Source organism: Microcaecilia unicolor, chromosome 9 (genome assembly GCF_901765095.1).
Source record: "Microcaecilia unicolor chromosome 9, aMicUni1.1, whole genome shotgun sequence".
Classification (NCBI taxonomy): Eukaryota; Metazoa; Chordata; class Amphibia; order Gymnophiona; family Siphonopidae; genus Microcaecilia; species Microcaecilia unicolor.
The window spans coordinates 117,778,974-117,795,208 of NC_044039.1; the positions used below are offsets into that span (position 1 = coordinate 117,778,974).

At 44.1% G+C, this 16,235-nt stretch overlaps 1 protein-coding gene across 2 annotated transcripts in view; it reads right to left on the reverse strand.

Moving 5' to 3' along the window:
• The window catches only part of LOC115477350 (glutamate carboxypeptidase 2-like), a 378,970-nt gene that overhangs the window by 329,983 nt on the left and 32,752 nt on the right, over positions 1–16,235 (reverse strand). Inside the window, exon 1 of one of the 2 annotated variants that reach the window (XM_030214174.1) lies at positions 7,562–10,022. The exons of the other annotated variant lie outside the window; for it this stretch is intronic. The gene's annotated coding sequence lies outside the window, so the exon portion shown is untranslated. Of the gene's footprint in view, positions 1–7,561; positions 10,023–16,235 lie in introns of those variants that run through there. 2 annotated transcript variants of the gene reach the window in all.

Sequence of the window (16,235 nt, forward strand, 5' to 3'; positions counted from 1 at the left end):
GCGCCGCTGCCAAAATAGATCGCCGTCGACGTTCGATTATGCCCCTCTCATTCACTCTCTGTCTCTCACATACACTCTCTCTGACACACTCTATCTCTCTGTCACACACACACAGTCTCTATCTCTCTCACACACAGTCTCACTCACACAGACACTCTGTCTCTCACACACTCTCTCTCTCACACAAACACACACACACTGTCTCTCTCTCTCTCATTCTCTCTCTGACACACACACTCCATCTCTCACACACATAGGCGGTCGGTGGCCCAACTGTTTGGGGAGGCTAAAGGGGGCGGGGTTAGGGATGGGGCCAGGGGTGGAGCTTAAATCCATAATTGTCTGATCACACAGAAAAAAAAATAAAAATAAATGTCACAATTAATACCTTTTATTAAATTTAGATATTAGTTATGTATCATATGTCAAAGAATAAAGTGGTTGCTCAAAGCATATACTAACCACAATCGCTCAACTTCAAAACACTATGCACATCTTTGTGCAAAAACACACTCTGAACCTTACTGTACCATAAATATTACACTGGGCAGAACCTAATACACCAATATACCACCCATACGGAAAATGCAGACCGTCAACAATATTGAAACAAGGGATCATAATATCACAATTCTCATGTAGAGCCACAAAACATCCCTAATTCATGTTTAATGTGGGATAAAATGTCATAAATAAGTAAATAAACTTTTAATGTTGAACACCTAATTCTCAAAGTGGACATATTCCAAACAGTATAATGAAAATAAAATGATCTTTTCTACCTTTGTTGTCTGGTGACTTTGTTTTTCTGATTGTGCTGGCCCAGTATCCGATTCTGCTGCTATCTGTCCTCTTAACTCCGTTTCCAGGGCTTCCTTTCCATTTATTTGTTTACTTTCCGCCTTTCTTCTTCATTTCTTGTCCTACATCTGTAAGTAAAAGCTGGGTCCTCCGCAAACTTGACTGTCCAGTGGATCCAGCTTTTACCTATTTTCTTCATCCATGTGCAGTTTTTCTACTCTCTTTCCTTTTCCGTCATCTCATCTCATCTCCTTCCTCACTCCTCCCTCCCCCTCCATGTCCAGCAGCCCTCTTCTCCCCTCCCCTCCATCCACCCATGTCCAGCAACTCTCCTCTCCTCTCCCCTGCCCTCTCCTCGCCCCTTCATCCACCATGTGCAGCAACCCTCCTCTCCCCTCCCCTCCATCCACCCATGTCCAGCAACCCTCCTCTCCCTTGCCCTCTCCGCTCCCCTTCATCCACCATGTCCCGCAACCTTCCTCTCCCCTGCCCTCTCCTCTCCCCTTCATCCACCATGTGCAGCAACCCTCCTCTCCCCTTCCCTCCATCCACCCATATCCAGCAACCTCCTCTCCCCTTCCCTCCATCCACCCATGTCCAGCAACCCTCCTCTCCCCTTGCCCTCTCCTCTCCCCTTCTTCCACCATGTCCAACAACCCTCCTCTCCCCTTCCCTCCATCCACCCATGTCCAGCAACCCTCCTCTCCCCTGCCCTCTCCTCTCCCCTTCTTCCACCATGTCCAACAACCCTCCTCTCCCCTTTCCTCCATCCACCCATGTCCAGCAACCCTCCTCTCCCCTGCCCTCTCCTCTCCCCTTCTTCCACCATGTCCAGCAACCCTCCTCTCCCCTTCCCTCCATACACCCATGTCCAGCAACCCTCCTCTCCCCTTCTTCCACCATGTCCAGCAACCCTCCTTTCCCCTTCCTTCCCTCCATCCACCCATGTCCAGCAACCCTCCTCTCCCCTGCCCTCTCCTCTCCCCTTCTTCCACGTGCAGCAACCCTCCTCTCCTCTCCCGTCTGCCCTCGTTTCCTTCCTGCCCCCCCCCCGCCGTACCTTTAAATATTATATTTTTGCTGGAGTCGCGGGCTGCGCCGGTATTGAAGGCATTAGCAGGCTCATCGCAGTTCCAGCAGCCTTCCCTCGCAAGTCGGATGATGGCTCCGCCCTCTTCTGACGTATTTCCTGTTTCTACGAGGGCGGAGCCATCATCCGACTTGCGAGGGAAGGCTGCTGGAACCGCGATGAGCCTGCTGATGCCTTCAATACCGGTGCTGCCCGCGACTCCAGCAAAAATATAATATTTAAAGGTACGGGGGCGGCGGGGCGGTGGCGGGCTGAGGAGGCTTAGCCTCCCCAAGCCTCTTATACGGGGCGCCTATGCTCACACACACTCTTTCTCAAACATACACTCCGAGGAAAACCTTGCTAGCGCCCGTTTCATTTCTGACAGAAACGGGCCTTTTTTTTTTACTAGTGATACATATTGTTGTGGATAGTTCTATGCAGTCTGTTCCACCAATATTCTGTACCAGTTCATTCTGAAGATGCCCCATTTCTGGGATACAACTGACATCAGTGCCTGTCCCTTGCAGAAAAAGCTTCTCCTGCTCTTTGCTAGCAAAGGATGCTGCTAAAAAAAAAAAAAACTTCTACACAGTGCATTGACTTCTATAAATTAGGAAGATTGTTAGACTGAAGACTTTCTACATCAGGCTAAAAGAAAATACTATAGGTCAGTTGAAGCTTTAAAATTATTTGCATTTCCAATATAAGCCAAGGTAAAGAATTGAACCACTGATCATTGATTTTGTACAGTATAAATATTAAACTGTGTGAATTTTTCTAACCACTAGATGTCAGTGTTCACAAATTCAAAGGGATGCATATTGAAGTTTAATCATAGAACATGATTGTCTTCTACTAACCTATAAATGTACTCACTCTGCTGCTCACCAGTATCTCTCCACACTCGTCCTTCCCTATACCCCTTCCCGTGCACTCCGCACCATGGATAAATCCTTCTTATCTGTTCCCTTCTCCACTACTGCCAACTCCAGACTTCGCACCTTCTGTCTCGCTGCACTCTACGCCTGGAATAAACTTCCTGAGCCCCTACGTCTTGCCCCATCCTTGGCCACCTTTAAATCTAGACTGAAAGCCCACCTCTTTAACATTGCTTTTGACTCGTAACCACTTGTAACCACTCGCCTCCACCTACCCTCCTCTCCTCCTTCCTGTACACATTAATTGATTTGATTTGCTTACTTTATTTTTTGTCTATTAGATTGTAAGCTCTTTGAGCAGGGACTGTCTTTCTTCTATGTTTGTGCAGCGCTGCGTACGCCTTGTAGCGCTATAGAAATGCTAAATAGTAGTAGTAGTAATCACCATAAGCAGGACACAGAAGTTCCTATATTTCATCTCCAGGTGTCAGTACACATAGCAACCAACAGCATTGCACCTGAGCTTTGGAATGATCTTCCCCCTTTTCTGAAATCTGAACATTCTTTTTCACAGTTTTATGTCTCAATTGAAAACTAAGGGCAGCTGCTCGAGACACTGTTAAACAGAGGTTGGGGGGATTTGGTGTGATTGAGTGAGTGCTGTCTTGACTAAATGCTTCTTTCCTATTTTATCTTGGCATTCTTTTCTCTTTAATTTTAACTCTCCTTTGTAAATCATTTTGACTTATATAAGAAAAGGCAGTATATCAAATTTGATAATAAGCATCAACATAAACATTATAGTAGTCTTGGTCATATTTACCATCCCTTTCCTGATAATCTCTGCTCTGTGCTGTCTGCTTTTGCTGTGGGCAAGCTTATTGTAACTGAGGATTTTAATGCTACTCTACAGCCTGTATTAGATTGTACAGCGATGGCATCCTACTTCCCTCACCCTTGCCCATCTCTACCCACCTCTTTTATTATTTTGCTATAAATATCTTACATTGTCTCTATCAATACTCTGTAATCCTTATTATTATGTAAACTGCATTGAACCTGCTTTGAGTGGGAAAGCGCAGGGAACAAATGTAATAATCCTATATAATAATTCTCACCACCAACGTTCTAAAGTAGCTGCCTGTGTCCGTGGCTCCTGCAGTTGCTGAGCTAGGCTCCGTAGCCAGGCTGACGTCACTCACAGCTGATTCCCAGGCAGGGAATCAGCTGTCAGTGCCCCCCCCCCCAGTGCATCACCCAAGCCCCTCAACACCCCCCCCAGGCATATCAACCCCCTCACCACCCGCAGCTGCAAATGGTAACACTGTCCAGCCACTGCTGCGTCTCCTGCTGAGCAGCAGCAGCCACTACGACCCCCCCCCCCCACCGCAGACACCCCCCCCCGGCGCATCACACAACCCCCTCACCCCAAGCACATCAACACCCCCCCCCCCGCCAACATCAACCCCCTCGCCACCCGCAGCTTCCAATGGTAACGCTGTCCGGCCGCTGCTGCTTCTCCTGTTGAGCAGCAGCGGGTGCTACAAAAAAGAAAAAAAAAAAATGTTTTTAAACCTGAAACATGGCACCATAGACAGCCATCTGGCATTGGCTGTCATCTCTGAAGCCGCTCCTCTTGCCTCCACGTCACTGCCCCTGGATTAAGACCCCGGAGGAGCGCAGCGATGTGAGAGGGGAGAGGAGGAGTGGCTGCAGAGACGACAGCCAATGCCAGATGGCTGTCTACATTGCCGTTTTTTAGGTTTAATAACATTTGGTTTTTTTTTTTCTTTTTTGTAGTGGCTGCTGCTGCTCAACAGGAGAAGCAGCAGCGGCCGGACAGCGTTACCATTGGCAGCTGCGGGTGGCGAGGGGGTTGATGTGCCCGGGGGGGGGGGGGTGTTGATGTGCTTCGGGGGAGGGGCTTGGGTGATGTGCTGAGGGGGGACAGGCGGGAGGGGAGGGTCGCTGGACATGGGTGGCTGCAGGGGGAGAGGAGGGTCACTGGACATGGATGGCTGGAGGGGGGGCAGGGGAGAGGGAGGTGGGGAGGGGGTCCTGAGACCAGATGGGTGGCTGCAGGGGGGGCAGGGGAGACAGGAGGGACGCTGGATATGGGAGGCTGCAGGGGGGGCAGGGGGAGAGGAAGGTCGCTGGACATGGGTGGCTGCAGGGGGAGAGGAGGGTCACTGGACATGGGTGGCTGCAGGGGGGCAGGGGAGAGAAGAGGGAAGCTGCACATGCGTGGCTGCAGGGGGAGAGGACGGTCGCTGGACATGGGTGGCTGCACGGGGGGCAGGAGAAAGAGGAGGGACGCTGCACATGCGTGGCTGCAGGGGGAGAGGAGGGTCGCTGGACATGGGTGGCTGCAGGGGGGCAGGGGAGAGAGGAGGGACGCTGCACATGCGTGGCTGCAGGGGGAGAGGACGGTCGCTGGACATGGGTGGCTGCACGGGGGGCAGGAGAAAGAGAAGGGACGCTGCACATGCGTGGCTGCAGGGGGAGAGGAGGGTCGCTGGACATGGGTGGCTGCACGGGGGGCAGGAGAAAGAGGAGGGACGCTGCACATGCGTGGCTGCAGGGGGAGGGGACGGTCGCTGGACATGGGTGGCTACAGGGGGGCAGGGGGAGAGGAGGGTCGCTGGACATGGGTGGCTGCAGGGGGGCAGGGGGAGAGGAGGGTCACTGCACATGGGTGGCTGCAGGGGGGCGGGGGAGAGGGGGGTCCTGAGACTAGTCACTCACTCACTCTCTGTCTCTCACATACACTCTCTCTGACACACTCTCTGTCTATCACACTCTATCTCTCTTTCACACACACACACACACACACAGTCTCTATCTCTCTGTCTATCTCTCTCACACACAATCTCACACACACAGACACTCTGTCTCTCTCATTCTCTCTCTGATACACACACTCCATCTTTCACACACACTTTTTCTCAAACATACACTCTGAGGAAAACCTTGCTAGCGCCCGTTTCATTTCTGACAGAAACTGGCCTTTTTTACTAGTAAATAAATAAAATAAAATAATTCCTAGCATCCTGTTTGCTTTTTTGGCTGCCGCCACACACTGGACAAATTTCAGCATATTGTCTGCAATGGCACCTATGATGCCTTTAGTGGGGGTTTGTCTGGTTGAAGTTAATCAGATACATTCAGAATATTGAAAAAGATATTCAGTCGAGTGTGGCTTTGAATATATCTATTTATATATCTATTTATAGTAAACTGTGCATCTTATGTGGGAACTCTAAGGTAGATATTTACCATGAGCAGACTTAACTGGTTATCTTTAAACAGATAGCACTGAATATCTGCAGGCCTCTCATTCTGCCTCTGTTTAACTGGATGAATGGATGAATTTTGGTCACCACATTTCAAAAAGGGTGTAGCAGAATTAGAAAAAGTAACTAGAAGGGTGACAAAAATGATAAAGGGGAAAGAATAACTTCCCTGTGAGGAAAGACAAAAGACTAAAAAATTTTCTTCACTCAATGTGTAATTAATCTCTGGAATTCGTTGCCAGAGAATGTAGTAAAAGCAGTTATCTTAGCGGGATTTTAAAAAGGTTTGGACGGCTTCCTAAAGGAAAAGTCCATAGACCACTATTAAAATGGACTTGGGGAAAGTCCACTGTTTATTTCTAGGATAAGCAGCATAAAATGTATTGTAATTTTTTTTGATCTTGCCAGGTACTTGTGATCTGGATTGGCCACTGTTAGAAACAGGATGCTGGGCTCATCAGTCTGTACCAGTATGGAAATACTTATATACTTATGCAAGGACTCTTTGGCTTGGAGAAGAGATGTCTGAGGGGGAATATCATATAATAAGCTAGGCTTATATTTGGTAAAACATGATTTGAAAGCGCAAAAACCCTCCGCGAAAAACTACACTGGCTCCCAATCAAAGAATGCATCGCCTTCAAAATCTGCACCTTGGTTCACAAAATCATCTACGGAGAAGCCTCGAGTTACATGACAGACTTGATCAACTTACCAATTAGAAATGCATCCGAATCAACACGATCTTATCTAAATCTGCACTACCCAAGCTGCAAAGGACTTAAATCCAAACCACTTACGCATCTAGTTTTTCCTACATAAGCACACAACTGTGGAATGCACTACCAAAAGCCTTGAAAATGACGTATGACCACCTAAACTTCCAGAAATCACTAAAAACCAACCTGTTTAAAAAGCCATACCCTACCGATCCAACTTAAATGCTTAATCTCTGCAACACAACCAAACTAAAGCACATAATGGACATAACACAACTCTTCCATTCTCCGATTCCCTAATGTGGCTGTGCCACATGAACTTGATCTTACCACAACATCACCCTGTATTTGTTCACACCGGAGCCTGCAAAGGCCTTTCTGGTACTATGTAAGCCACATTGAGCCTACAAAGAGGTGGGAAAATGTGGGATACAAATGTAACAAATAAATAAAAATACTGAGTGGAGTGGAACGAGTAGACATGAATTGCTTGTTTACTCTTTCCAAAAATATAACGACTAGTGGGCATGCAATGAAGCTACTAAGTAGTACAGTTAAAACAAATTGGAAAAAATATTTCTTCACTCAATGTGTAATTACGCTTTGGAATTCATTACCTGAGAGAATGTGATAAAAGCAGTTTGCTTAGCGGGGTTTTAAAAAGACTTGGACAAGTTCCTAAAAGAAAAATCCATAAACCATTATTAAGGTGAACTTGGGAAAATTCACTACATATTTCTAGGATAAGCAGCATAGAATCTATTTTACTCTTTGGGGATATTGCCAGGTATTTCTGACCTGAATTGGCTTCTGTTGGAAACAGGATACTGGGCTTAATGGACCTCCAGTTTGTCCCAATATGGAATACTTCTGTACTTATTTACTTTTGCATGATTCTGTACTCTGCAAAATAGCACATGAAGAGGAAGAAGTCAAAAACCACCTTGAATGGGGAGTTATATCCCACAGGTGCTGAGTTAGATTATATCATTGACAGTGTGAACAGGAATAACTGGGCAGACTGGATGAACTAGTTGGTTATAGTTTTGCTTATGCTTCTGAAATCATTTTGACCAATTGAGTAATATTCTTCCTAGGAGCAAGGGACTAAAATGTTTCATTTGATGTTACCATCAGCATTTCTGCATTTGAGATCAACAAATGCCCCTTTCCAATTTAACCTGATTCCTGATTCAGTGTGGTAGAAAAAAGGGCACAATGGGGGCACTTGTCTTACTGTTAGATCTGCCTTTGCTTTGATAAGTTTAATGCTTAGTTGGTATTTCTGTGCTGAATGCATAATTTTAGAAAAGTTCTCTCTATAAAAATTAACAACCCCTTTCCCCACAAACCAAAGACATTTTAGTTCTTTATAGCAAACATTCCTCTCTGCTCCTGTGGAGAGCATCTGTGAAGGGGTATAAATGCCTTCAAAACATAAAAATGGAGCATAAATGTATAAGCAGAAAGACATGACTGTAGTCAAATAACTTCCAAAAATAAATGCAATGCAAGTTGAAATGTGTATACTTCTAGTGTGACAAAATGACATGTTTCCCCATCCTCCATTTGCAAAATCCTGCATGTGTATTTAGGGACCGGGTGTGAAAAGACGAGGCCCTTTTACTAAGGTACACCAAGGCCTAACATGGGCTTAGCATGATGAAAATGTTTACTGCAGGACACGCTACAGCAGTAGCGTACCAAGGGTGGGGCGGTCCATTCTGGGTGCAGACAGCAAGGAGATACACGGTTCTGCCGGTCCCCTGCCCCCTCTATCGTTACTTCCTTTTCCGGTGCAGGGGACCAGTAGAGCCGACAGCCAATTGCCTGCTCCGCTCATCCCCCTTGCTGGGAGAAAAGGTCAGCTGATGTGCTTCGGGGCAGGTGGTATACCTTGTGGGGGGGTGACTCACAGGGGCTGATATGCCGGGGCAGAGAAGTGACCCACCCCGAATGGCGAACAAGCTAGGAACACTACTGCGCTAAAGCGTCCTGTGGTAATTTATCTGTTTGCACACAGTAATCGTGGTAATCATGTGATGATAATTTTTTAATATTTCTTTTTATGAGGAGGCATTGTAGTGAAATGGGCAGGGAATACGTAGAGAGTGGGCATGGAAGCGTTAACCAGCGAGTGCACTGATATTAATGCTCATTAATTGGTTAACTGGACTTAAACACGGGAGCCCTTAGCACCTCCTAAATAGGAGCTGGAAAGGGCTCCCGAATTAATATTTTTGCAAATCCTACATGCTAATTGAAAAATTAGTGCAAGACCTACAAAAATAAAATAGAAAAAAAGCCCTATTTTACTGCCACAGTAAAAATGAGCTTAGCGCCTGGGAAAATCCCATGTTAGAACGTTCTAAGCCCATTTTATACCACAGCTTAGTAAAAAGGTCTCATATTTAAGTATGTCTGCTTAGGGTGCCAGGCACTGTATGAAGTGAGTTTGCTTCTTTGTGTTTCTCTCTGTGTATTGTGTGTGTGTGTTTCTATATGTGTAACTTTGCCTATCTGTCTTTGTGCACATATGTATGACTATGACTGTCTTTGTGTGTGTGTGCATGTGTGTATGTGTATGGCTCTGTGTGTGTACATCTTTATGTTTATGCATACAAACAGCTAGATAGACAGACAAAACAGATGGAGTCTCCCCAATAGGTGCTATCATTTGGGCAAAACACACTTAATAGCTAAGCAGTGGATAGATTTTAGATGAACTGTCATAGAGCAAGAAAACAGCAATCTGGTACTTGGTACAACCAGCCTAACAACAACCAATGTAAAGAGCTTAACTGAAGTGGATTGGAGTCATGGAACAAGTGCTGCAGGAAAGGAGGGTATGAAATTACTAATGAACCTATTATCCTTCCAGATGAAAAGTATCTGACTGAGGTAATTTTCCATTGAAAACAACAGGCAGTCAAGTAAAGTAATACTATATAAGATTGAAAGGCCAGTGATTCTTATCCAAGAGATAGTAGACAGGAGAACCATTATTTTCCAGCAAATTATTATAACTGCACTTCAAAGGCTGTGTTATTCTCCCAAGTCAGCCTGTACATTTTGCAAGCTCTGCTGGCTGTTGACTGCTGTGTGTCCCAAAATGATTAAAAAAATAATGGAGCAACTTCCCTATGAGGAAAGGCTAAAGAGGATAGGGTTCTTCAGTCTGAAGAAGGACATCTGAGGGGAGATATGATAGAGGTCTATAAAACACTGAGTGGAGTGGAACAGGTAAATGCAAATTGTTTTTTTTTACTTTTTCAAAAAGTACAAATATATTAAATAGAAATAAAACAAAACAGAGAAGAGAAAATAAGATACCTTTTTTAGTACATTTTTGATCAGCTTTCAAAGGGTTACCTTCAATAGCTTACCAAAATATGTATTAGGTTAATCCTATAAAAAAAGGTATCATCTTATTTTCTTTTCTATGTTTTGTTTTATTTCTATTTAGTACCTTTAAGAGTGGACTAAAGCGGCTACCACACCACTTTACTCACAAAGTACAAAGACTACAGGACATGCCATGAAATTGCCAAGTGGTATATTTAAGACAAATTGGAGAAAGTAGATTTTTATTCAGCACTTGAATGTGCTCCTGGAGGATGTGGTAAAAGCAGTTAGAAGAGGTAGGTTTTAAAAAGGATGGGACAAGTTGCTGGAGGAAAAGTCTATAAACCATTATTAACAAGGCAGACTTTGGAAATCCACTAGCTATCCCTAGGAGAAAGCATTATGGAATCTTTCTACTTTGGGGGATCCTGCCAGATATTTGTGACATAGATTAGTCACTGTTGCAAACAAGATATTAGGCTTGATGGACTTTAGATACGACCTAGTATGGCAGTTCTCATATGCTTTTACAATGATGCCTCAGTTAGAGGAAACAGAAACTGCATTGTTTTTCCAGAAAGACAGAGCAACATAGATCTCACTAAAGATACACCTAGATTTCTACAATGTTTATGAACAATGGCAGCTTCTTTGAAAAACGGATGAAAATATGGAAACACTCTGCCTTTTCTTTATCTCACCTTAAAAAAGGCATTATCCCCAAAATGTAGTGGGCTTTATTTGACAGTGAATATTTGTGTAATTTTTGTTCCATTTTATTTCCATTTTCCTTTGCTAGTATTTTTGCTTATAAAGATCTGCTTGTGTTTCTTCCCAAGTGGCGACTTCTATGTATTATGATTTAAATTTGCATTAAAAAGAAAAAAACGTGGAAAAGAAAATAAGATGATACCTTTTTTTATTGGACATAACTTAATACATTTCTTGATTAGCTTTCGAAGGTTGCCCTTCTTTGTCAGATCGGAAATAAGCAAATGTGGTAGCAGAGAGTATATATAAGTGAGACATCCACGTATTACTTTGACAGTCTGACAGGGTGGGAGGGTGGGTAGGAGGTATGCATGGGGAAATCAAAGCATTTCATTGATATTCTAACAGGATGGGTGTGGGTAGGTGTGAGGAGGGTGATAAACAGAGAAATACAATTTTATTGGTTTATAATGGGCTAGTCCATTATAAACCAATAAAATTGTATTTCTCTGTTTATCACCCTCCTCACACCTACCCACACCCATCCTGTTAGAATATCAATGAAATACTTTGATGTCCCCATGCATACCTCCTACCCACCCCCACCCTCCCACCCTGTCAGACTGTCAAAGTAATACTTGGATGTCTCACTTATATATACTATCTACTACCACATTTGCTTATTTCCAATCTGACGAAGAAGGGCAACCTTCAAAAGCTAATCACGAAATGTATAAAGTTATGTCCAATAAAAAGGTATAATTTTATTTTATTTTCCATGTTTTATTTTGTTTGATTTCTATTGATAACCTTAAGAGTGGACTAACATGGCTACCACACTCCTCTACATTAAAAAGAAAAAACATATTGTAAGAAGTAACTTCTGGAGACAAGGTTTGGATCATTTCATTAATACGACTCTTACATTACTTATATACAGTTTGCCTTTCAAGTTTCGTCTTTATTTAATTGTTACACCACCCATCAGAACTGTCTGAGCAGTTTACATAATCAAAAAATAAATTTACATAATAAGTATTGGCGAGAACTCCATTCAGATAGGAAAGACAAGCAAAGAGTACAAAACATTCCACATAAAGACAACCAGGTTATTCAGGTTATCCTGCCATGCTGACAATCCCAACCCCCTTCCCTCCTAGCTAAAAAGGAAAAGGTCAAGAGAAGGCAGTTTCAAAGAAAAAAAAGTTTTTATATCAGTCTTAAATTTGACCAGGGAATCCTGTTGACAAATATATAAACAGAGAGTTTTCCAAGAGCACTGTGAGGTTTTATAACAACCTAATAGTAGAAATGTTTTTCTTGTTGTTGAAATGTTTGCAAAATATGACCCAGTAATATAAGAAATTTATCTCCTGACCCAACAATTCTGAAGTAACACCATTCACTGCATTGGGGCCAGTAAGGGGGGGGGGGGGGGTGATTCAATGTTGTGTTTTCAATCACTAGGGACAGGCAGGTTCCCAGGAGTCCTTCAGAGCTGGCCTGTCCCTCACTACTGAAAGTTCACCCCCCCACCCCCACCCCACACACACACTGGCAGAACTGTAGGTTGAGGATTGCCATTCAACTCAGAGCAGTGATTCTCAACCTTCCTTCTATTGTGACACACCTGATAGACAATATTCAGATGCATGACAAGCTGAGCATTACAGTTTATAGCTGAACAGCATAATAAAATCCCTTATTATTGCTGAAAATGATATTTAAAAAAATACAGACACAGTGGTGGTGACTACTGGATGGGGAACGAACAGCAGACTTGCATCATTTCCATTAGAGGCTGGTGGCAGCAATGATCATGTTGGGTAACAGTGAAGAAGAAACAGGGCTTTTTTTGAGGGGGTACTGAGTACCGGCACCTTTTCCGTTGTCTGCTAAAATTGACTCATGGTCTCCAAGTTTTAATGAAAGAGCTCAGGCTCTACACAACAATTCTGCCTTGTCATAGATTCTGTGACTGGTTGCAGGGAGCCTGGCTATTGTGGGGTGAGACCATAAGTGATCACCCCACCCTTAAAGAATGGCCTAGCATTTGAGTGCCGGCACCTTTTTCACTAGAAAAAATGCTCTGAGAAGAAATAAAGGGCAGACTAGGGGGGGGGGGGGGGGGTACGACAATAGCAGCACCTCTAACAACAGGAAGAGATGAAAAGAAATATGACCATTGATGTGAAAATCAAATATTATTTTTAGGATTTAAGGAAATTTAAGTTCAGCCAACAAGTTAACTTGAGAAGACAATTGTTGCCTGTGTAGAGCAAAAAAGAATCATGGCCAATGGTCATGGGCCTACTAATATGAATAGTTTATAGACAAGAATTACAATGAAAGAATCCAATGCAGCATATATATAATCCGCCTGATATTCGGCACTATTTAACTGGCCTGGAACCGCTCCTGGCTGGTTAAATAGCACTTAACCAGGAGAGGGGCCAGCTGTTGCATCCTTTTGAAAGAAAACAAATGCCTATTTCCTTTCCTGTGAGAGAAAAAAAGTGAAGAAACAGCTTTATGAAATAAGCATGAAGTTTCCTTTTGAAAGAAAAAAAATTGATAAGGAAAAGAAAACAAAAATGTCTTTTTTCTTTCCTGTGAGAAAAAAAAAGGTTAAGGTGCGCACGCACGACTAAATTCTACTGAGACTGTAGGGAGAAGCGTTGGGGGGGGGGGGGGGTTATGTTACTTCCTGTCCTTCCTGTCACATGACCCCATCCAAGATGGCAGCTAGTAGTGGAAACAGGAAGTGATACGATGCATACAGTGGTGGCTGCCATCTTGAAAAAAAGGGCATAGCTATGATGTCATTTCTTGTGACATCACCAAAAGGGCTGGGGTTTGGAGGCAGGACAATGCAAAAAAGAGGGCATGGTGTGGAGCTATGCAAATAAGGCAGGCAAGGTACAATAAGAAAAACTTGCACAAAGTACCACAAAGAAAATCAACCCACCCCACCCACTCCTCTACCAAAACATGAGTACATATGGGAGAGACTAAAGAAAATAAAAGCATAAACAAAATTATTACAGTACAGTGGAATTATCCATTCCATCACAACACCATGGTTAGTATTAGCAGAATGAGCAATTCTCTATTAAGAACATAACGAGCAACAGTGCTTAAAGTGTTTCGAAAAGGTTCCCACAGCTCCTGAAATCTTTCTTATTGTCAAGTATCATCTACACAAACAGTAAAGCATTCACGTGCGTACTTTATAAAATACATTTGATCAGATGTAATACACACACACACACACATAGTTATACTTGCTCCTGAGTATACACTGATGTGTTTTCCTGTTATTTCTGCAGGATTTGTGCTAATATGTCTTTATAAAGTAGACTGCAAGTAGGCACCTTTATGTCCTCTCAACCTAAGTGACTCTTTCTAAAATTACCTTTGTAATACCAAGTACTGTTTCCTCTGCTGAGCAGGAATCCTCCACCTACAGTCCTGCCAGTGGGGGTACTGTTTCACTACTACATTTTCAATAGTGAGGGTTCAAGGAGGTTTGATAACAAGAGACGGCATGAGCCTATCTGGCCCATTATGTGGGCTGAAGTCAGTAGCTGGAGCTTGTCGCCCTATCAATTTCATTGTTTTGGGTGCACCAAGATGGTGGCGGCTGTATTGGGAAGAATTAAAACCTCCTTGGGTGGAGTCCGGCTTCAGCCTTGTGACATCATGCTGTCTCCTATTATCAAACCTCCTTGTGAGGGATAGGCAAGCTCTTCAGGATCCTATGAACCTGCCTGTCCATAGTGATTGAAAATACAATATTGAAGCACCATCCCTTACAGGCTGCAATACAGTTAGAGGGCTCCCACTCAGCTTAGAGGGAACAATGAAGCCATTCATGCTGTTACCCAGCCACCCACAACTGGCAGAGCTGTTTCCAGGGTAGATTTAAGGTGGTGTTTTGAATTTGGTGTATACGTTTGGATTTTCAAAAGCATGTGTATAATTTTTCTCAATATTTTGTTTGCACTAAATAGCAAGAGTAACTATGTGCAGGTATTGGCTGCATGAATTACAAAATCACCACCTTATTTTCCATCTGTTACTAGCTAAAAGCTACTTGAATACAGTTCCCTGAAGCTTAATGCGACATTTACTAACTTATAAGCAGGTTCTCTACAGCTTGTTAACCTACAACAAAGCAAATTGGCTTTTTAAAGGTATGGAGCACAGACAATTCTAGCACTCGAGAACAATATGTCAGAGGAGGCAAGGTAAGTCACAGTGCCCTCAATCAATCCTTCCTTGATCACAATATTCCTGTTAAATTCCACAGATGCTTTAAGCATTTCAACACAGTCAACAGAGTTAGTGCTGTCCCTTACCTGGAATCTATAGCATGACTTTTTAGATTGCTAGGAACCAGTGGCGTTCCTTGGTCGACTGCCACCCGGGGCGGATCACCGCTGTCCATCCCCCCTGGGTGCAGCACGACACCCCCCACCCAGGGTTCAACAACTCTCTCCCGGATGTAACGTCGTCGTTCCCCCCCCCCCCCCCCCCCCCGGTGCATCACCTCTCTACCCCCTGGGTGCATTCTTCTTACCTGCTGGGGTGTAGGGAGCAGCCACGTGGCTGTCAACTCTGCTGGTTCCCGCTCCCTCTGCCCCAGAACAAGAAGTAACAGCAGAGGGAGCAGGGAACCAGCGGAGCAAACAGCTGCATGGCTGCTCCCTGCACCCCTCCTGCAACGTGCACTCGGGGCGGACCACCCCCACCACTTCAGCCTCGTTACGCCACTGCTAGGAACAATGTCTTATTCCTGTCACCACCTTTTAAGAATTCAAGGGTTTCTGGATTTAGCTCATGCCTTTGTCAGTAGTAGCTCAAAATGAGCTACACTCAGGTACAGGCCTCCAATATTTAAATTCTGAGGTCAGTGTTTCTTTAAAATGCTGGTTGCAGTATTTAGAATTATACCCGAATATTTAGCACTGGCTGGTACTGTCCTAACTTACCCAAATACTTATTTGGGTACCAGCGTGGAATATCGGTGGTAGCAGATATGTCCCAGATTCACCTTGACTGCACCCTTGGACCTCCTCAGTGCTAACCAGATAGCACTGAGGTGGCCAGAAATGATTTTCAGTGCCATTATCTAGGCTCCTGACTGGTTGAATGTTTATGTTTAAGGAAACAATATAGCACAAAAAAAAAAGCACAAAAGGGCCTCCAGAACTGGAACAATGGTGCAATCTTTAATAAAATAGACCCAACAAGGGACGTGTTTTGGTGCTCAACAGTGCCTGCCTCAGGGGTCAAATGCGATTTCGGCGGTTGAGAGTGCCTGGTACAATCTGCTGAATAGATCTAGAAAGAATATTCACATTTGACCCCTGAGGCAGGCACTGTTGAGCGCCGAAACACGACCCAAGTTGGG